Here is a 21,945-nt window from a genome sequence, read left to right as displayed (position 1 = left end):
CACTGCGCCACCAGGGAAGCCCTAAATTGCCTTCTTTTTTCTCTTTCCATCTCTAGTCCAGGAGATATTCCCCTCCTTCCTCCTTGCTGTTCTGAGTGGGAACTGAGAAGAGGGCTGCCTGCTGAGCCCTCACCAGGGCCAGTCCTCATCCAACGCCAGTGGTTGAAGACATCCCCGTACAGGGTCCCCTACACAGAGGCAGAGGGCTCTCTGTTCTGGGAACCTCTGCAAACACCTGCACAGACCACAGCTGTGCTCCACTGAAGCGCAAGGGACCCGTTTTAAGACAAAGTGTGTGTCACAGTGTCGGTGCTGGCTCAAAACCACTTCCCGGTTAGGCAGATTCATTGGCCTCTGTTTCCCTTGAGGGTGCTTTGAACAGACCACAGACTGGGAGGATCAGAAGGAAGGGAAAAGAGACGTGGCTGTAAATCAGTGTAGTCTCTCCAACTCTTGGGGTCAGAAAGCGGGTCCTGCTGAAAAGACAAGGGAAACATCCTCACCTCGGGGAAGGCCTGGTGTTACCTCATGCGCCTCACAGTCAGGGGCCCTCAGGAAGCCCGTGACAGTGCTTGTCCCTTCCTTCTCCCTGGCTTCGAACCAGAAGCTTTTGGAAGGAAAAAGCTCTGACTTCATCCGGGCTCCCCTGCCCTCCCTTGTCTAAGCACAGGGAGTTCTTTTTTCAGGTGATTGTGGCTCTTCTCCTAGTGATTCTTTTCATTGCCTTCTTCCAATGTGCAATCAGTTCTCCTGATACAAATTGTGTGACCCCTGTTTTAATAAGCTTAGAAGCTGATCCCGCACAAGCATCAACAGAAAGCATCTGGGTATTCTAATCACGGCCAGCTCTCGCTGAGAAACAGAACAGCCTGCCAGCCTCCTCCTGCTGTGTGCTGGGCACAGCCCTGGGAGGGGCTAAGGCAGCCCCAGGACCCCATGGTGCTTTGGAAAGAAAGAATTAATTCCAGCTAGTTCAGGCGTTTAGTGGATTATTGCAATGATCTTTTCATGTGGATTTCAACACGGTTTGTGAATAGGGTCAGTTATATGAGGACTTTATGTTGGTGATATTGCAAAGATAGAAGGGGGAACTGAAACCGGTTTCGGTCAGTCAGAAGTTTCATTGGACCAGCACAATTTCAGAATTCACAACAAGTATTTTTTTATTTTTCAAAGTTCTTTACATCTTCTGAGGGTAACGGATGCTGAGGAGAAAAGTTGTGAGCTAAAAACATGGCGATGAAAAAGATCATGACAACTTGCCCAGGACCCACTGTTGGTTGGAGCTGGGAAAGGGCTATGTGAAGCGGTGAGTGTTACGGGAGCACCAGGCACAGCCAGGTCTTGGAAGTGAAGTTAGGATGGTTTTTGGATTCAGCCTACTGCCTGTTCTTTGACACACAGAGGGTTCACTTTCACATTAGCCCCATCCACCAGAGCCCAGATGCAGTGTGTCTGGGGTTTTAATTGTTTTGTAAGCCTCTGGGTGAGGCTGTGAGAAGTGGTGAGAAGTGGCCTGGGGACAGAGTTGAGAAGTCTGCTCATTACTGAATGTCATGGTTCAGGGAGCAGTTCTTATCCTTTCCTCCATTCTAGTTCTACACAAGTGAGCAGTAAAAGGGAGCTGCTTATCTCCTTCCTTTATTTTAGCAGCCCCTGAAGTTCCGTTTCCTTCTTGAAACCTCTGACTCAATGGCTGGAGGAATGCTTCTCCACCCCATCCTGTCTACACAGGCCACATTCGTGACTCCCCTTCACTCGTCACCTTGCAAAGCATGCTCAGTTCATTGCTTCTACACACTACCATTTCCTTCTTTGGTTATTTTACGTATGTTGGTCACCTGTTGCTTACGTAAGATTTAAATCTGGCTGTGTTGGTATGGTCAGTCTTTGATTATTCCCAGAAGTATGTTATAGCCATTTAAGCATGCGATATTATTATTTTTTCTTTTCAATAATAACATTTGGCTAATCATTAAAGCATGTGGTGGCGGTCACCTGTCAGCCTCAGGTTTGGATGATCTGGGCTTGGGAACTATCATTATTACTATCATCATCATCAATCATTTTAAAGCATGATCACTTATTCTGGATTATGTATATCTACTACATTTGAATAATTATTATTGTTTTTATTACTGAATAATTTTTATTGTTTTCTTATTGCTTTTTATTACTAAAGTAACACACAGAACATAGATATTTTATAAGATAGAAAAACACCCTTTTGGTGTATATGCTTTTAGTGTATTTTTCAATGTATATAGATTTATTTTCTTCTCAACAATAATGGTATACTGTGGTTTGTTTTAGAGTCTGTCATTTCACTTAGTAAGCGATCATGAATATAGTTCCATATCACAATTCTTTTATAACAGAGATTTTAATGACTGTGTAGTATTCTGTTATATAGATTTCATGTAACCAATCTCCTATTATTGGACATTTACTTTTAAAACATTTATATAAGTATTTACTATGTGCCAGGCACTGCTTTAAGCTCTGTATAGATATTAACTCATTTAACTCTCATAATAACCCTATGATGTAAGTACTGTTATTATCCCCATTTTGTAGGTAAAGAACCTGAGATTAAATAACTTGTCCAAGGTCATACGACTTTGTAAGTGGTAGAGCCAAATTCAAACTCAGACTATTTTGTTCCTAATCACAACATTTTCCTCGCCTCCCTCTACTTCTACTGAAAGGTAAAGGCCTTCTTTACCTGGGAGAAAGGCTCGATCTACATAAGACAGCTCTGGCGAAAAAAAGGAACTGCTGTACTGTGAGTCACTGTTACTTAGAATTATATCGTCAGCTGTTGAGACAATAGGCAAAGAGGCATCTGGGCGGCATGGGCAGTGTGAGCTCAGCCGCCCGGGCAGGCAATCCCAGGAGAGGCTGCAGGCCCAGGTCCAACCACCCCAAGGCCTGGGTCACTCACCCTCTGACAGAACCACGGAAAGCAGCCCCAGCCTTGCCTGTGCTACCTTAACTTCCTCACACCAAACCGAGAAGCCTGTAGGAGCTGCTGCATCTGACCAAAGCCAACCTGGGAGGAGGGAGACAGGCAAGGTAGGAAGCAGCCTGGCTGTCTGCTGCTTTGCCCCACAGTGCCGGCAATGCTGAGCCAGCGAAGCTGTGGCCCGGGCGGCAGGGTGATGCTGATCTAGCCTAGGAAGTGACTACTTCCGGGGCAGCATCTGGAGCTTAGGAGAATCCCCTGACTAACCTGCAGAGGCTCCGGGGTGGTTGTTTCCTGGGTGATTCTGGATCCTTATTGGTCATTGCCTCGAGACTGGGCTTTGGATTTGGCTCCCTTTTTTCCTAGCCTCTCCCTTCTGGAAATGATAATCTAATGTCATCACTAGCAATGATAATCGTTCTGTTTTACTTATTTAATTCTAACTTATTTAGTTCTCACAACAGCACTGTGAGATAGAACAATAGTTAAAAATAATTACCCTAATTTTAGGGATGAAGAAAGGGAGCCACAGAGCGGTTAGGCAACCTGACGCAGGTGAAAGGGTGTCAGGTGCGGGGAACACCGCAGAAATGTGACCTCGACCTGAACCTGCACCCCAAAACAGGCCACCACGCTCTGGGCCTCAGGAAGCAGCTGTGGCTAGAAAGGGAACACTAGCTGAGCCATCTTGCGCCCCTTAATCCCATCCCCTGTGGGAGGGAAGCAATAGGAATTTGATGAGGAGTGTTAATGGCTGGAGGGGGTTAGAAGTTGTGTTTATATAAGCACCTTAGGCAGTCGTGTGCAGGAGCTCAGAGGAGATTTATGTGAAACAACCTTCATGCATCTCTCCCTGGGACGTCTATCAGTTTGCCTTTATTCCTTCTGTTACAAAAGAACCTGGAAAACACACACACCACATCCAACGTCAGGGTCACAGGATGTATTGGTCTGGAGAGGCATGGTTATCACTGCAGTCCTAGCAACTCCCCCTCTAAATGCTCAAGATCAGGATGTTTAGATACAGCACAGTCCACAAGGTCCTCTGGCACACACGAACCCTACACTTTGGGTTCCCTCCTGAGTTAAGACTCCACCTTCTTCTCCTAGCTGTAGCAGCAACCCTGGGTGGAGCTGGAACCAACTTACCAATTTAGGAAGTTCGTTGGCTTAATTTGACAACAATCTAAAGAATACAGAAAAGAATCTTTAAGTGGAATTAGGTGAGACTGGCAAAAACTGGCTTTCCTGTCACTAAATGATTATTGGGGTATGTCTACTGTATTTTGGAGCTTGTTTGTTTTTTTTTTAAAGAAAGGATGCATTGTTTTTTCTGCTGAAGTCCTTGAAGATAGCTCCCCAAAATAGAAGTGCCGTGTTCACTAGGCTTTAAAAAATACAAAGAATTGCTGCTATCCTAGTCAGAGCCACAGTGATTCCTGGATTAATGAGGTAACCCCCTCTGCAGTCTATTCTTCCCATTGTGAGCAGACCAAGCACTTAAAAGGGCAATAGGTCAGGTCACCGTCCTGCATAAGAGCCTGCAGTGACTCTCCATCACATCCAGATAGGGTCCCAAGCCCTCACAGGGCGTCTCTGTGGAGAGGAAGCACTACACAGGGCCTACGCGTCCCATAGCCAGTGCACATCCTAGCTCTGTTCCCTCAGGAGCTGTGTGACTTTGGCTAAAGTGTCTACTTCTCTATGTCTGTGTCCTCATCTGTGAAAAGAGGGTAATAGAACTGACCTCATGGACACCTGGCATACTGCACTCATTGGCCACCAGCTGTTTTTATTGTTCCTTTTGACCTCACTATTCTCCATTCTCCCCAGCCTCCAGCTGATTACACTCCGGTCACACTAACCTTCCTGTTCCTCGAATTTGCCAAACTCATGCCTACATTTGGACCTTTGCCCCAGGGTGCCTGGAACTGTCTGCCCACCCTCACCCCCGCACCCTCACCCAGGCCTGTGAGATGTTGGTTCCTTCTCATTTGGGGGTTTCAACTCAAGACACCTCCTCAGAGAGGGCTTCCCTGACCGCCCAGGCGAAATTAGCCCCAGTCACTCTAGCTCACTGCTGTCCTGTGGAAAGTTCTATGATGATGCAAATGTTCTGTAGCTATACCACTAGCTGCTAGCCATAGGGGGCTCTTCAGGACCTGAAATGTGACTAGTGTGAACTGAAGAACTGAATATTTGATTTTATTCAATTTCAATCAAGTTGGACTTAAATGTAAATAACTGTGTGTAGCTAATGGCTGCCATGCTGGACAGCACAGCTCTAGCCCTTACCTGACTTCGTGATGTTCAACGCACTCACCTCTCCCTGAACTTATCTTGCTGACCTGTTGTCTGCTGTTTATGGTCTGTCTCCCCAGCTAAAGCATGCGCTCGGTGGAAGTGGGGTCTTTCCTGCGTTGTTCACCACTGTGTCCCCCATCAGCCGTGCCTAAGAAAAGTGTCTGGTTCTTTGTTGGGGCTCATGAAGAGAATGAATGAATGGGCATATAAAAGTACTTTGTAAACCATAATGCATTATATAAATGTACTGTATATTATCATTATATGCATATGTAATAGGAAAGCCTGTGTAGGTGTTCCACTTTTAGAAAAATTCCTAGCATGAGTGCACACACACGCAAACACACACACACAAAGCTGATCTTTAAAAAGTGAATAATTTTTAAAAATGATAGTTTTCGGGCTTCCCTGGTGGCGCAGTGGTTGCGGGTCCGCCTGCCGATGCAGGGGACACGGGTTCATGCCCCGGTCCAGGAAGATCCCACATGCCGCGGAGCGGCTGGGCCCGTGAGCCATGGCCGCTGAGCCTGTGTGTCTGGAGCCTGTGCACCGCGACGGGGGAGGCCACAACAGTGAGAGGCCTGCGTACCACCAAAAAAAAAAAAAAAAAAGATAGTTTTCTTATTTTATGAATGTATTCTTTATCTCTCCAAATAAGATCCCTCACCACAGAGAGCAGGATGCTTCACGGGTCTCTGGGCCTGTTTGCCTTCTTCCCAGAGACCACAGCTCTGGGCTTGACCGGGATTAGCCCTAAAACCTCTGAAGTGCACGGGTAGCTGCCACTCTGACTGTAATGAAAACATGAGTATTCCCAAGGGTATTGCAGAATTCTTGAAATTAAAAACAAGGTGGGAGCAGGCCCTCTCCTTCCTGTGGGAGTAGCTAAAGCAGAAGCGCTGAAATACGATGCCCGGGGCTCCTAGGAGGGCTGGGAGCTAGTCGGTTCCGTGCCACTGGCCAATGTGTGGTTTCCAAAGAGGACCTGGGCTGTTATCTGACCTCTGTCTTAATGAAGTGTCGTGGCCCACGGCTGCCTCTGAGGGAGCGCTGGGGCTGGAGCAGCAGAGACAAATCAGGGACAGGGCACATCATTTTTCCACCAGGTAGGACCTGGGCCTCAGCCAAGGGACTCCACAGAGTTCTGCAGGAGCTGGTGGCCACGGTAGCCACTTCCATTGCTCAAAGCCAGGTGCCAGGTCCGAGAACCAGATCAGCTTGCTGTGCAAAGCTGGCCGTGTACCTCCCCGACCCTGGGCCTGAGCTGATAAGTTGAGGGCACAGAGAAGAGACAGTCTGCAGCTGTTTTTCAGATTTTTCTAGCCCATATGCTTGGATTTCTGGTCAACGTTCTCCCTCCCTACATAAAATCTGCCCCATCCTCCCACCCCCCTACACACACCACTACATCTAGACACATACTTTCTTCCTGTAACATCAAACAGGATTCTCAGACCGTGTAAAGGAAGTATTAGCAGGGGTGCGGTTTCAGGAAGGCATCTGTTGTGGTGGTGTGGATGTGATGGGAGTGGGATGTGTACAAGGGCATGTGTGTGTTGGCCCCAAGACTTTCCACCGTGACGATGTCTCCTCTCAGGTTCAGGTGGGAGGGGTCAATGTCTTTAGGAAGGTGAGGTTTCTTTTGTGGACAAAGCGGTGTGTTCACTGCTCACCCCACCCCAAACCATAGGTTCACGCCTGGCCTGGGTTCTTCACCCAGCCCCTTCCCTGGGCCAGGTCCCACCCTGCCCCCGAGAGTGACTCAAGTGCTCTCAGAGGAGAAGATGGCAGTGGGGCAGGTATCAGGTGGATGACTGGTGTCTGGCTCAGGGACACAGGAAGTGGTTCTCCTGCTTCAGGCACCCACTGCCTGATTGGTGAGTCACCAGAAGAATGTTGGGCCCCAGGGCAGCCCTCTGTGTCCCTGTCCTTCAGGGCCTGTAGACACAGGAAATAGAGACAAATTCATCTTTGGAAAGAGGCCCTGGGGACAGGCCCAGAAAGTGGGCATGAGGGGGGCAAAAAAGGCCACCAGTGTCAAATAGGTCCCCCCCGCCGTGGTCCTGCCCAACCCATACTCCACACCATGCTACTCAGTCTGTACCGAGTCTTTTTTGTTTCAATGGCTTTATATTATTTTCCTTTTTATAAATGTTCATTTTGTTTTCTCTTTTTCAAAATACTATACCTCTGTGAAGAAATGGCCCATGCAGGAATCTGAGGGGCTGTCCTCGTTGCCCAGCTGACCCGACACATGTGGGGAGACGGTTGCCTGCGGGGATGGGTCCCCTAGTTTCTTCTATTCCAGTGGCAGGAACTTGTGGCCAAGGGGCGGCCCATCCCTCAGGGATATTCCTCCTTCCCAGAAGGCACATTGTGGGTCAGGGCCCCTAAGGGAAGCTCAATAAAGTGCACCAGTGACAGCGGACAACACACCCTGTGAGCTTCTTTCAAGGAAAGTGAAGGATCCCACGAGGACAATTATATTTACGGTTATTCAGCACCTGCAAGTGCCAGGCCCTGTGCTCAATGCTTCCCTGATGTTATTGTGTCTAATTCCCCAGGGCCAGTCTAGGAGATGCTCTTATCACCTCCATTTTTCAGTAGGGAACCTGGGGACCAGAGAGAAGCAGAGCGATTTGGAAGGTCACACATCCTCCAGCGGCAGAGCTGGTCCTCAAGCCCAGGTCTGGCTGACTCTGAAGGCTGCCTTTGTACCCACCGCCCCGGCTGCCTCCCCCTCGACACTGACGGCTGCCAGCTGCCCACAACTCTCCCTCCAAAACCGCTTCCCTTCCCCAAAGTCCTGAGAATCAAAATCCCCTCCATTGATGTAACTTCCTGTGCAATCTGCTGAAAGATCGCTCCCGACCGTGTCCATTTGTTCTCCGCAGGAGAATCCTGGAGGGGAAAGATTATCAAAATATTTGCTAGCCTTGCAGGAGGTGCTCAGAATCATGGCCAAGCACCGCAGGATGTGGGAGGTGCCACCGTCCCTCCTGACTTCTGTTTGTAGCTGGCTGCTGAGCAGGGGAGAGGGGAGCTATATTTAGCCTTCCATGAGCCCATTAGGGATACTCAAGTACAGTACAGATGTCAGACAGATAATAGGTATTAAGAATTCTCTGGATCGGAGCGCTAGCTGGGATCTAAAATCTGAGCCAAGTGAAGGGCAGTTAGCACACTGCTGGAGTCTTGGGTGCATCGGCGCCCCTAGGTGCTGGCATGAGCCCTGGGTCCCAGTCAGAAGACCCGCATCTTGCCTGGCTCTGCCCTTGGACTTGTTTTCTCACGCCTGAAATGAAGTCAGGGGCAGCGAGGAGAGACGATCTTTGGGACGCAGGGCAGGCCCTAAGAGCCAGGCTGTGTGAGTTTGATTACAAGTCCCCACCGTAAGAGCTGGGAGACTTTGGGCAAGTGCCGTCACCTCTCTGGGTCTCAGTTTCCTCTTTTGTACTTTGTGTGCATGTGTGCGAGGATTACATGGGTCTCCACGTAATGTCCCTGGAGCAGTGCTTAGCTATTACATAACAAGCTCTCAGTAAACATTGCTATTACTGCTTACGGCCCCTTCCTGCTCACATTTTAGTAACTAAACTGTGGGTCTTCCAATTGTTCCCCGAGAGATGATGCTTTGGCTGAGCAGTGGGTTGAGAAACTGGCTGGAGAGAAAGAAGTTTCTTCCTTGCTGGCTCATATGTAATCAGCTCAAGAGTTCTTCTACCCACTCCTTCTCCCCCTCACAAGGTGCAGCTTTAATGCAATGATTTCACCTGTGTAAAAATCCTTGGGGGCGTGGTAGGAGAGGCAAGGAGTGAAATTTCCCCCGAGAATGTTCTGGAAGTATGAATAGGAAGGGAAATTGTAGGGAGATTGGCTTCAGGTGCTAAAGCAAAACTCCTCAAGCTTTTTCAGTTCCTTTTTGCTATTTTGAGTTTCTCTCTCCTCAGGGGAGAATCTTTACAGGTGACACGCTCTGTTGGTTAAAAAAACCCCATGTATAAGAGGCAGACAGACCAGGAAACTCAAATGGATCCCTAAAGCTTACTAGCTGGCCAGGGAGATTTCTTCTGTCTGAAGTTCAGTTCTTCATCTGTAAAATGGAGATAATGATATTTATCTTATAGGGTTGTTGGAGAACTAAACGTGACCGTGTATGTACACCATAAACAGGGGCTCAGAAAAGCTAGCTCCCCCTACTCTGGCCTTCTCTCCACATCTGTGTCTAAAAGGCTCCTCCACTGTGCCTAAAAGGCTTCTCACCTTCTCAGAAGGTGAGAAGATGTACTCACCTTCTGTCCCAAGGCAAAAAGGCAGGAGGCAATCCCCAGGTTCCCTTACGTCGTGTGCTGTTAGCTTTCAGAAAGGGGCTATAATCCTCCTATAAGTTCCCCTGGCAGGTTAGAACCCGTGGAGTTACAACCAGGAGTGGATGCTGTTAAGGAGAAGCTGTAAATAGGAAAGGAACAAGGTGGGAAAACTCAACAGCCTCTTCTCACGTGGCATTCAGCCACAAGCTGGTGGCCTCGCTCTCTAGCTGAGGTCTCCGTTAACAGCTGAGAGCAGCGGTGGTCACAGGTGGAGTTCAGGAGAACATCTCTTTTTACTAGATGTCCTCCAGCCCATTCAGGAATGGGTCATTAGTGTTTAGGTGGCTGGGGCCACAGTCATGAATATATTGACCTTCTTTCCTCTGGCCATGGGGGCCTGGGATGACTGGAGGTGGGAAGGAGGGAGTGGGATGGTGGTGAGGGGGTGACAGGGAGGGGGAGGACACAGTCACTGGGCCTGGGAAGCATCTCAATAGGCTGAAATTCTGAGCCCCCACCTAGTAGGGTCCCTCGGGTCCCCAAAACTCTTGTCATTTTCTGCCAGATCCTGGGTTTCTCTGGCCATCACCTAAGCTTTTTTGCTGTTACCAATGTCTTCGCCATCAAGGTTGTGACAATTCCAAATGAGGTCTTTTGCAAATTAAAAACAAGCACCCCCTTTCCCCAGAAAATGTAGTTCTACACCAGGACACACAGCTTGGCAAATGGGTGCACAGGCTGGATTTCAGGCCTCATTTGCTGCTTCAACTGAGCAACCTTGTGCAGCGAACAACCTGCACAGCTGTACATGGCAGCCCTGTTTTCCATTTTCTGCTTTAATGATCTGGATTGGTCATGCTGCTTCTGCTGCCTCCTCTGAACTCATTGCTCCTGCCTCCACTCTAGCCCTTCCCATAGCATGGCCGGCTTTTGATAGGTTACAAAAGATAGCCTGGCACTGTCAGCTTTTCCAGGCCCCCTCTTTGAAGGAGTTGTGACACGTTCACATTAGGGCCAGGTCAGTGGACATTTGAAGGGCTCCACAGCCTCCAATTCAACAATATTCTTTCTGACATTATTCAGCACTCCAGGCAGGTGAAGGTCTATCCTGTCTCCTATAATACTGTGAATCCCCTGCTTATCCAAGGAGCTTCTACAGAGGCTGAGGGAAGCATCTGCTTCCACTGTGTTTAAGAGAGTACACCCTGGGGTCCTGGGGGTTCTAGCATCAGTCTCAGTCTCTCTACTTTTCTTCCCAGAAGGGCCGGCAGATTGGCTTGTAAATAGCCCTCTTGAAGGCCTTCTCTGATGTCTCAGGATTCCTGAGGGGGGCAGGTATGTAGTTTAGTGTCCTCCCTTCCACCTGGACATCCACAAGCACAGTATTCCCTTACCAGTGACCTGGCCCTTAGGGTTTAAGGTGGTCCAGAAACATGGCATTTTATGATTCTACCTTCCCCTTCTTTAAACTCATGGTCTCTGCCAGAATATCTGGACCACCTGTTAGACATGAATTGTTCAAAGTCAAGTTTCTGGAAGCTTGGCCAATAGCCAGAAGAGGCCACTCCCTTTAAGGAGCAGAGATGGAGGTGGGCTGATCCCCGGGTGGTCCTCATGCTTCACTGAGAGGCAGTGGGAGGGGAGGATTGGTTTCAGAGACATCTGTAGGTACAAGGAAGAGCCATCTCTCAGCCACTATGGTAACAACTAGGGCTGGAGGGAGGCTGTAAACCTGTAAAACTATCCTCAAACTTTTTCTCTTTCCACAGTTAATAGCTGAGTTTGCCAATGTAATCTGGTAAGTGTAGGGTGTTATAGGACCACTTTTGAGGGTCACTAACCTCACTGCACAGAGTCAGAAAAGAAGTTGTTGGAGACATGATGCCTGGCTGAGGGAGGAGTAGAAGTTGGTTAGGAGGGAGGAAATTGTGAGCATTGACACAGAAGCATGGAGTAAAGTGGGGAGTTGGGGGGAGCCATCCTGAATAGTATGGACTTCAACTTGTGGGTGACAAGAAGCTCCTGAGTGGCTTTAGGTGATGGAGAGATGGGATCAGGCTTTTAGAAACATCACTCAGGTGGCTGAGTGGAAGGCAGGATGGGAGGGAGAGAGGCCAGCTGGGAGACTATGTCCAGGTGAGAGAGGATGAGGAATTGACCGGAGAGATCATGGGGAGGAGAGGAGGGCATGAACTTGAGGACTAGTCAGGCATAAGGTCCTCAGGACTTGCTGAGTGGTTGGTTGTGTGGGTATTTGTGTGGGGTGGTGATGGAGAGAAATAGGGACCCAGGATGTCTTCCAGGGTTCCAGCTTGGGCATCCAGTTGGATGGAGGTTCCATCTTGACATATGAAAATATGAAACAAGGAGGACCTGACTTTTCAGTGAGTTAGGTTTGGCTGTGCTAATTTTGAACTGTCCATGCCATAATCCACATTTAGCAGGCCATTTGGGTATAAAACTGAAGCATAAGAAGCAGGTCGCATTAGAACTATGGAAGCATGTGTGATGACCAGGAAGAATAGACTGAGTCCAGGACCTGGATACATCCATTTTCAAGGTGGCTGGAGAAAGTAGACCCACAGGGGAGACAGACTGGAAAATGTGGAAGAGGTAGGAGGAGAATCAGGGGGAAATGGTGTCTCAGAGGTCAAGGGAGTAGAAAGATTCACGAAAAAAGAAGTGGTCACCAATGAATAATTTCAGTGGAGGGCCTGGGGCAGAGGCAACTGCAGAACTTCAGAGCCTTTCGTGAAGGAAAGAAGAGAGATAGGATGGTAGATGATGGAGGAAGTGGAGTACAGGTGCAGGTCACTGGAGCTGGGGGGGGTCAATGTCCCTTGATCATCAGAGGTGCTGTCACAGGACAGGAGTGGGTGGCTTCGAGGACTGTAGCCGGCTCTGGTTTCCATTCAGAAACCATCCAAGTTTCCCAAATGTGTCTGATTATAAGGACACATGGTATCTGGTTAAACATGGGGTCTCTTGGTCTCCTACTCTCCACCTGGATCTTTCTAATCCAGACCTCTAGGGGAGGACCCTGGGGATCTGCAAGGTCAAATTTCCCAGGTGATTCTTACGATCAGGCAAGTTTGAGAACATTGATATCAGGGCAGAGAAGAGGGCTTTAGGGAAGCATCGATGGAGGAGAGGTTTGGAAGACACCTGTGAAAGGAGCAGGGAGAGATGGGCCAGGTAAGAGGAGAGCACTGGAGAGGGGTGAAGGAGAGGATTCATGTCCAGAGGGCTCACATGTTGGATGATAAGCAAGGATCCGCCCCCCACCCCCAGGGAGCTCTACTGTGAAAGAAGTGTAGCAGACTCAACTTCTGGTGTCTTGATAGGGAAGACCTAATAGTGTGCCCTGGAACGTGAAGAGCTGAAACATTTGTGGGTCTGGGTTTGGATCACCTCTCCTCTGAGGAGTTGTCTCAGATATAAACAGGGTGGTTGAAACTTAGATCAACTCGTTTACCTCTCTTCCTTTGACTGAACTTCCTGTCCATCTTTCTATGCCTTTATGGTCTGGTCCTCAGGTCCCAAGAGCAGATGGTCAGTACTTGTCATCTGGGTTTCAAATGCAAAAGTGCTTTATTAAGTTACCTCATCTCTGTTTCCAAACAGAGCCAGTAAAAAGCCCATTCTAAAAAGGAGTTTACACCATCCCGCCAACTTTATGGGCTGCGATAATCCTCTGAGCACTGGGGTGGGTCCCCTTTTCACCCCTTGGTGATTCATGAAGGGCATCTGGAATCCTGGATTGGGCACCAGAGGAACGCGTAAGTGGAGTTGACAGCCCCCCGTGTGGCGCCACCCTGTACCCCACTCTCTGTGTGTATCCCTCACCTGAAACACCACAAGGAGCCAGGTGAGGTTGAAGCAGCCAGTGTGGAAGGAGCAATCTGGGCTTTAGAAACCCTGTCCAATCTATATTCCTCTAATACTTTCTAGACATGTGACCTTGGGCAACTTAACTTCAATCTCCTCATCTGTAAATGAGGGATAATAATACTAACTCAGGGCACAACCATGAGGATTGAATGACCAAACCACGCAGAGATGCCAATTGTAGGTGCTCGAGCAATGGGCAGGGCTGGTCACCATCGGTCACTATAGACCACACTCTGCACTGAGGGCCCAGAGCAAATGGGAGAGGACAGTACGGGAGACGGGAGGGAGTGTACGGGGGGGTGGGGGTGAGAAGGGAGGGTCCCTGGACTTCTTGTTGGCTAGTTTCTGTCCCCTGTAGTTACTAAATCATTGCGGTCTGTGTTGACAGAGCATCTTACCTGTCCTTTATTTTACCTTTGTTACCAAAGGTGGTAACAGTATAATATTATTTCTTTATAAAGTGTCTCAAGGTCAGAAACCACCTGATCTGCTGTCCCCAGCACCTTATATTCGGGGGACACTCTCTAGGTGTTTGTTAACGGTGTAACGTTAATGGTGTAACTGAACAAAGAAACAGAAACCACAAGCCTAATCATCTGAAGCACAAGCCCCAGGAAAGGCCAACATGACTCAGTGCAGAATATGTGAGGGTCATTCACTAATTTCCTTCCATGTGGTGCGTTTGTCACTGCCTGGTCACACTGTGAGGAAGCACTCCTGTCACACCCTCCGAGTTCTTGCGCCCTGAGCCAGACGAGGAGGTCACATGGGGAACACACAGGGGCTGAACTTCCTGGAAATGCTGACAACTGGGAGGTCTGCTTCCACTCCCATTTAGACAGGTCCTTCCAGCGGGAGGAGGATAGGGTAGCACATGGTCTTAGCCCCCCTAAGCCTAGAACAGGGAAAAGGAAATTTCCCCAGGTTGCCCAGGGATGCCCAGGATGACTGCTAGCACTTCCCCTGCCGGAGAGTTGCTGAGCCAGGGCGGGGCCTCTGCACCTGTCACCCGGGAAGCTGGTTAAAATGCAGGTTCTGAGTCAGTCTGTCTTGGGTGGAGCTGAGATTCAGCATTTCTGACAAGCCCCCAGAGATGGCGAGGCTGTGGCTCCCAGACCACTCAGGGTAGGAAGAGCTCAAGGACAGGAGGCTGGGACTTTGTGACTTACACCTGTGACCTGTCTACGTGGTTTTCTGCCATGGGGGAAATTCAAGAGTGTGTGGAGGTCCAGACTATGGTCCCAATACACTGGAGACTCCCACCCACCCCCATCCTGTGTCTGAAACTCTGTTCAAGAGTCCAGTTCACAAATATCGATTGAACACCTACCAAGTGCCAGGCAGTGAGTTCAAGTCTTACTCCAACCCACCTAGCTTGCTTCTTTTAAGAATCACGTTGCTATTCCCCACCCCACGAGAAATTCAACCCAAACTCTCCTCCTCGCTCTAAGAAACAGGGGTTCATGATGTGATGTCGGCAGTAATGTCAGGGAGTCCAGTCGAGGGGTCATCACATCTTAGCCATGTCAGCTTGGCTAGTTACTCTGCCTCTGTGTTCTCACCTGTGAAATGGGTTTACTAACCTCTACCTCTCTGGGTTGCTGAAAGCATGAACTGAGATGTATGTAAAGCTCTTAGTCCGGTGCTGGGAAACACAGTTGACATCGTTCAAATTTAGGCTTTGTTTCCTCCCACAGAGCATTTGGTGGTCTGCTCCTTGTTGCAGGTACTTATGCCAATTGCAGGGTGCTTGACTGTGTTCTATTTGGTAACCTCAATACCGTCAACAGGGCCACTCAGAGGAATTCCAAATGGTCACCACCTAAAAGGAGTGCCCCTCACCAAACGGGTGTGTGGAGGGGAGGGGGGTGATGGGGAGGGAGGGGTTCACGTGAGGAAGGAATCAGAGAAAAGGAAAGGACCAAATTTATGACCTTGGCCAGTTTTCCAACTTGCAGTCCCAGCTGTTCTGCCTCTGGGGTACTGAGGTATGTGGTAAGCACCTCATTACCGATAATGCAGTACCACAGACTGTAAATAATTTATTTAAAAAATAAACTGGCAGATACAAGATTGTTTTTATGATAACACTGCTTTCATACGTTTGTGTTCCAAAGAGCTTTTAAAAATGTTTATATTAACATTTCATCATGGCATTTTTTAAGCATACACAAAAGTAGAGTTAATAGCATAAAAAACCCAGCTTTAATATTTACCCACATTTTAGTAACCAGAAGGTGTCTTGAGTGAAAGAGAAAGTTGTGAGATCACACTTCATGCCCTGAGCTCGCACATCCCTTGTACTCACGTGGGAGTGAGTTGTGCCATGTTCATGTCTGGTTGGAAAGAAGGTCAAGAACTCTGGCTCTTTCTGAACCATTTCTTTTATTTATTTATTTATTTATTTATTTATTTTTTTTTTTTTTGCGGTGCGCAGGCCTCTCACTGTTGTGGCCTCTCCCGTTGCAGAGAACAGGCTCCGGACGTGCAGGCTCAGCGGCCATGGCTCATGGGCCCAGCTGCTCTGCTGCATGTGGGATCTTCCCGGACCGGGGCACGAACCCGTGTCCCCTGCATCGGCAGGCAGACTCTCAACCACTGCGCCACCAGGGAAGGGAAGCCCTCTTAACCATTTCTGGTTACCATCTCTTCTCTCTGGAGAATGGTAATGACCCCGACCTCACAGGGATTGGTCGAGCCTGAAAAATGGGTGGTGGGGTTGGACCCTCACAAAAGGAGAGAACAGTCCTTCCTTGGCTCCTGCCTGACCTCCGGGGCTTTTGGAAAATAAGGAAGGATCGGGCTGAGGCAGGAGGCTGCCAAGCTGAGAGCCGTGAGCAAGCCCGCACTCTGGATCCTCCCCCAGCTTCCAGCAGACACGTGCCTGCGACCCCCTGTCTCCTCCCAGATGGGCTTGGGTCCCGTTTGGTCGAATGATGACTGCTGTTAAGTTAAGGGCTATAAAGGGCAGAGAGAAAGGGATAGGGTAATCTGACCCTGGGCTGGGTGGACCCCACCCGGAGTGGGTCTGTCACACTTGTCATCTCTGAAGTGTGGCCAAGTCCCTTTCCCACCCTCAGCAACACTGCACATTAATTGGTGGCACATTTCCCCCCAGTGGTACTGTTACTACCAGACTCTTACCACTTCTCTAGCACTTTCCTTCTGAGAGGCTGCAATCACCACTTCGCCACCATGGTATCCCGACACCAACTCAGACAGTGGGATTTGTGAAAAGAGGGTGGATGTGGAATTAGAAAGTCTAAATTTCAGTCCTGCCTCTGTTATTTAATGGGCTCAGTGACTTTGGACAAATTCCTGAGACTTAATACCCTCATTCTCAAAATGGAATGGTGCTCTTTTACCCCAGAATGATCTCAAAACTCACATAAATATTATTAATTTTGTTTTCTTAACTGGACTGACTGTAGGCAAAACTGTGAAAACAGTGACGTGTTAATTCAGCACTTTTCGTGTCCTGGGTCTGAGCCAGCTCCCCCCTTATTCCCAAGTCCTCCTTCTGCACTTACCTTGAAGCACCAGATGCTGTCAGGCAGCCAATCAAGAAAACAGCCAATCAAATTATCATGCATTAAAGGACTAGTAATTTAATCTTAATAGAGGAAATAGTCTATCAAGTACTTGCTAAGTGCCTGGCGCTGAACGTATCTGTGTAGTTCTCATAACAGTCTCATGAGGTATGCGATGATCATCTCCATTTTACAGATGGGGAAACAGCTAGAAGTAAGACACTTGCTAAGAATTCCCCAACTAATCAGGAGAAACTGGGATTCAAATGCAGGTGTGTCTGATTCTAAAAGCAGTGCTACTTATTTATTTACATCATCTTTTTGAGGCACTATGATCTATGAGCTCAAAGTCTGAGCCAGCTGGCATGGGTTCAAAGCTCAGCACCTTTATATATCTCTGTGTGACCTGGGCAAGGACTGAGTCCTTATCTATAAAAAGGGATAAGAATAGTGCCACCTCACAGGATTATTGTCAGAACTAAATGAGTGAATATACATAAAACTCTTAGAACAGTACCTGGCACATAGTAAGTGCTATATAAATTATTTTTAATTATGAAAGCAATCAGTGCTCACTGGAAAAAATGCAAACAGTTTAGGATAACATGGAGGGAAAAGCAAAGTCCCCTCTCACTCTCCTGTCAACTTCATCCCTCAGTTTGATGGAAGGAAATTCTTCCAGATGTTTTGTACATGTAAACACATAATCCCACACAAATAACAAGTTTGTTATATTTACATGAATGGGGCAGCTTGCTTTTTTCACTTAATAATATTTCACAGATACCTTTCTGTGTCAGGACCTATAGAATTACCTCATTCATATCAGCTGAATAGTATAGGCGTGCTATAATTTAGCCATTCCTCTGCAAACACTTTTTTAAAACTGCAAATAATGCTGCTATAAATATCTTGGTATGTACAGGTGAGTGAGCATTTGTGCAGGACAGATTCCTAGAAGTAGAGGCACTGGGCAAAGGGCACATTTAGAGCCTGTGTTCTGTTAAGTCATCCATTAAGGATTAACATTGTTTTACAAAAAAAGAGGATGGCAGAGAGAGGTCAGCGCCTAACACAAAGGAATGAGCAGCTAAAGATAGAGTTTTAAGTGATAAGATTGCTAGGAAGATTTTTTTTTTTTAAGATGGTAGGTGTGAGAGTCTTAGCCACATCTCACAAACCATGCTCTTGGGCTGAAGCCCACTCATCTGGAAGGCCAACTTTGCTCTCAAAGATTGAATGAGTACATCCAAGTAAGTGAGGTTTTTCCATCAACCTGGCTTCTCCTGTATAGGGGAGCTGGTAGGCTTCATGCTTCCTTCATTTGCTCTAACTGTCCAAGTTCCCTCTTCTGCACTAGAATAATGCTGGCAGAGCTCACCTCCACCTGCCACTGGGCAGTCTGTAGCATCTAAACTGAGCCCTTCCCCACTGTAACTCAAGAGGACAGCCAGGTGACCATTGCACTAGGTTTCACATACATTTGTTTCTTTGTTCTTCATCTCCATAGTAAAGCATTTCTTCTTCAAAACTTCTTTATTTTCACCAGCATCAAGAGCCTGTGCCCCATCCCTCCCTCCTCTGCCTTCCCACAGCACAGGAACCTCTGTTGCAGCCAATCCTTCTCTCTGTACCTGTGCTGTATTCCCCCCAAGGACAGAAGTTCCTGTTGATGTACTCACCTTCATCTCTCTCTGGGCTGGTGATGATTTCCATATGGTTAGCACTTCCCATTTCTTTCTTTTTTTTTTTTTTTTTTTGCGGTACGCGGGTCTCTCACTACCGGGGCCCCTCCTGTTGTGGAGCACAGGCTCCGGACACGCAGGCTCAGCAGCCGTGGCTCACAGGCCCAGCCGCTCCGCGGCATGTGGGATCTTCCCGGACCGGGGCACGAACCCGTGTCCCCTGCGTCGGCAGGTGGACTCTCAACCACTGCGCCACCAGGGAAGCCCTAAGTGACATTTTTAATAATAAAAATAATACATGCTTACTGAAGAAAAAAATGGAAAGGGGGAGCTGTGTAAGTAAGGAAATTAAAATCACCTGGTATTCCATAATTATCCAGAGGCATTTTAGAGTATTTCCTTCCAACCGTTGCATAAGTTGAGAAGCTACTTAATGCAAAGCTGCTCATCTGATTAAGGAAGTAACTGGGGACAAGGGTCCAGAGTTTGGTGAACAGGCAGTTCAAATGTGCACCTTGTATAGAAAATGAGCCTGTTACCAAGAACTCCATCGCTTTTTCACTCACTCACTCACTCATTCAGTAAGTATTTATTGAGGATCTATCGAACTGTAGCCGTTCTACAGTGACTTCTCTAGCCAATATGACAGGGCATTTATAGCCATCATACAGGCCTTTTTGGAAGCTGAATTGACTTCTCTGCTTGGTAGACTGGGATTCCCATGACACCAAGTCCATGGCTAACTCTTCATGGGCCAGGAGCCTAGAGGAAGAGGCTTCAGAAAATACCACAGCATTTGCTGCTCTGGTCCATGTCAGAGCTGCCCCTTTGGGTCAGTGATTTATTATATAGTAAACTCAGGGAATTCTCAGTCTCTTTGTCTGTGATTGTTCAGGTTCAGATTTTCTGTTTGGTCTTCATCAGTGATAGCTTAAGCATCTGTTGTTCCTTACTTGTTACCATTTAGAGCTGGGCAAAGCTGAAATTTTAGGAGTTATTCTTCCTTAAAGTGCATTTTGCCCAGTGCATGCCCCAGCTACCTGTTAACTGATGATGTTATGGGGTGAGGCTCAACAAATTACTTTGTGGCAGGAGGGGATCTACTCCAGGGTGAGTGCTCCCTGACAAAGCCTCGTGTACTACCCTGAAGTCATCAACTCCAACTCACTGGCTATGTTGTCCTTCTTATGTCTCTTTGGTTGAAGCAGCCCAGGGTTTTGCTGTCTAAACATTAATGTGGAAGCTAGCTGTAGACTTAAAGAAATTTGAATCCTCAGATTGTTTATAACACAGCCCAAATCCATGGAATTATATTATTTAGCTTATAGGGAGCTTTATGATACAGTAGGAAGATGAAAGGATAAACAGTCAAGAGGCCTGGAGTTCATTCATTCATTCAGTATATATCTACTGCCTGCCAATCATGTGTGCCAAACTAGGAACAAAGCAAATGCAAAACCAGACTTGGATCTTAGAGACTATAGAGCAACAGATGTTAAACAAAAATAACAGAAATAAATGTATAATTATGAACTGTGACAAATTCCAGGAAGGAAAGGAGACGGTAAGACACATATAATCAGGGAATCTGCCCTGTTCTGAGTTTTAGGGAAGGTGTCCCAGAGAATAAGACGTATGAGCTGGGACTGGTTATTTAATTTCATGGTGCCTCAGTCTTCTCATCAGTAAGATGGGGATAATACTACCCGCTTTGACTCACAGAGACATTGTGGGAAGAGTGATCATATACATGAGAGGCTTTGAAAAATGCTCGGAGTACCTAAGAGTGAGCACGTTGCTCTCCAGCCAGCGGCAGCTCTTCTCTGGCTTCCACATCTGTCATCAAGCCAGGCATTACTCAGGTACTCAGCCTGCAGACCTTTGATCATTCTCCTTCACTCTGCGAGGCAGCTGGCTCGGATAGACCTGGGGTTTGCCTTGGTTCTGCCACTTACATCTAGAGTGAATTTGGGTAACTTACTTAACTGCTAAAACTCACTTTTCTCATTTGTGAAATAGGGGCAATAATAGTACCAGCTCACAGCTTAGAGCTGGTAAAGCACTCAGCATAGTTCTTGGTGGTTGTTACTCCTAAACCAGTTGTAGCTACTATTATTGTCATTGTTATCATTGCTAATTATTAACCCTTGCCATTTATTTCTTGGTAATAACTTTGGTCCTTAACTTTCATTTCCACTGCCCCCAGCCTAGTCAAAGCCCTTGTCATGTGACAATAAGGCTATGGCTATAGCCTTCTAACCAGTGTCCCACCTTAGCTCTCACTTCTCTAGTTCACTCCTTATGGCTTCTGGAATGAGCTTCCTAAAATAACAGGACTTTACATATATCACTTGTTTTCTTTAATATTATCATTGAGGACATATTTGCAGTTCATACCACAAAGAGCTAAGCTTCCTAATATGGAAGGGGGTCCTAAAAATGTCATAATAAAAAGACCTGCAAATAGATAGAAAAACAGAAGTGCAAATTCCAAAAAAGAAAAACAAATAGCTACTCAACATGAAAAGATGAGCAGCCTCACTTATTATGAGAACTGCAAATTTAAATTGCATTAAAATTCATATTTTACTTACCGAATTGGCAAAAATTCAAAAGTTTAATACCTTCTGAAAAGAATGCGGGGAAATAAACGTTTTCTTATATTGCTGTGGTGTGTAAATTGGTTCAGTCCCTATGGATGGAAATTTGGCATTACTTATCAACATTACAAAAGCATATACCCTTTGACTCAGCAATTTTACCTCTGGAAATTTATCTTACAGATATACTTACACATACCAATGACACATGTTCAAGGTTATTCATTGCAGTATCATTTGTAATAGGAAAGGATTGGAAATGACCTAACTGTCCATCAATAGGGCACTAATTGAATAAATTATGGTACATCTCTTCAAAGGAATACCATGCACTAATATGGGGAAATCTCCAAGATACATTAAGTGAAAAAAATAAGCAAAGTGAAGAACTATGGGTGTAGCATGTTACTTTTTGTGTAGGAGTGGGGAATGACACACACATTTGGAGAAATTCTGGCAGGCACACATATTAAAAACAGTTGTTACCTATGGTGGGAGGGGACTGGCAGATGGGAGAAAGAGTTAAGAGGGGGACTTTTCACTGTATACCATTTAATATATATATAAAATGGTGTGTGTGTGTGTAATTTGTGAACCATGTGTAATATATGAACCATATTACCCAATCAAAAGCTTATATTAAAAATACTCCTATGGGAC

General features: G+C 47.0%; 1 protein-coding gene across 1 annotated transcript in view; it reads left to right on the top strand.

Moving 5' to 3' along the window:
* The first annotated feature begins 3,002 nt into the window (after positions 1 to 3,002).
* BCAR3 (BCAR3 adaptor protein, NSP family member) overlaps positions 3,003 to 21,945 on the top strand; it is a 139,353-nt gene continuing 120,410 nt past the window's right edge. The window contains exon 1 of the mRNA XM_024751278.1: positions 3,003 to 3,075. The gene's annotated coding sequence lies outside the window, so the exon portion shown is untranslated. The remainder of the gene's footprint in view (positions 3,076 to 21,945) is intronic.

This window comes from Neophocaena asiaeorientalis, unplaced genomic scaffold (assembly GCF_003031525.2).
Source record: "Neophocaena asiaeorientalis asiaeorientalis breed wild unplaced genomic scaffold, Neophocaena_asiaeorientalis_V1.1 scaffold147, whole genome shotgun sequence".
NCBI classification, from domain to species: Eukaryota; Metazoa; Chordata; class Mammalia; order Artiodactyla; family Phocoenidae; genus Neophocaena; species Neophocaena asiaeorientalis.
The sequence above is the reverse complement of the archived record's forward strand: the minus strand, read 5'-3'. Positions and strand labels throughout refer to the sequence as shown.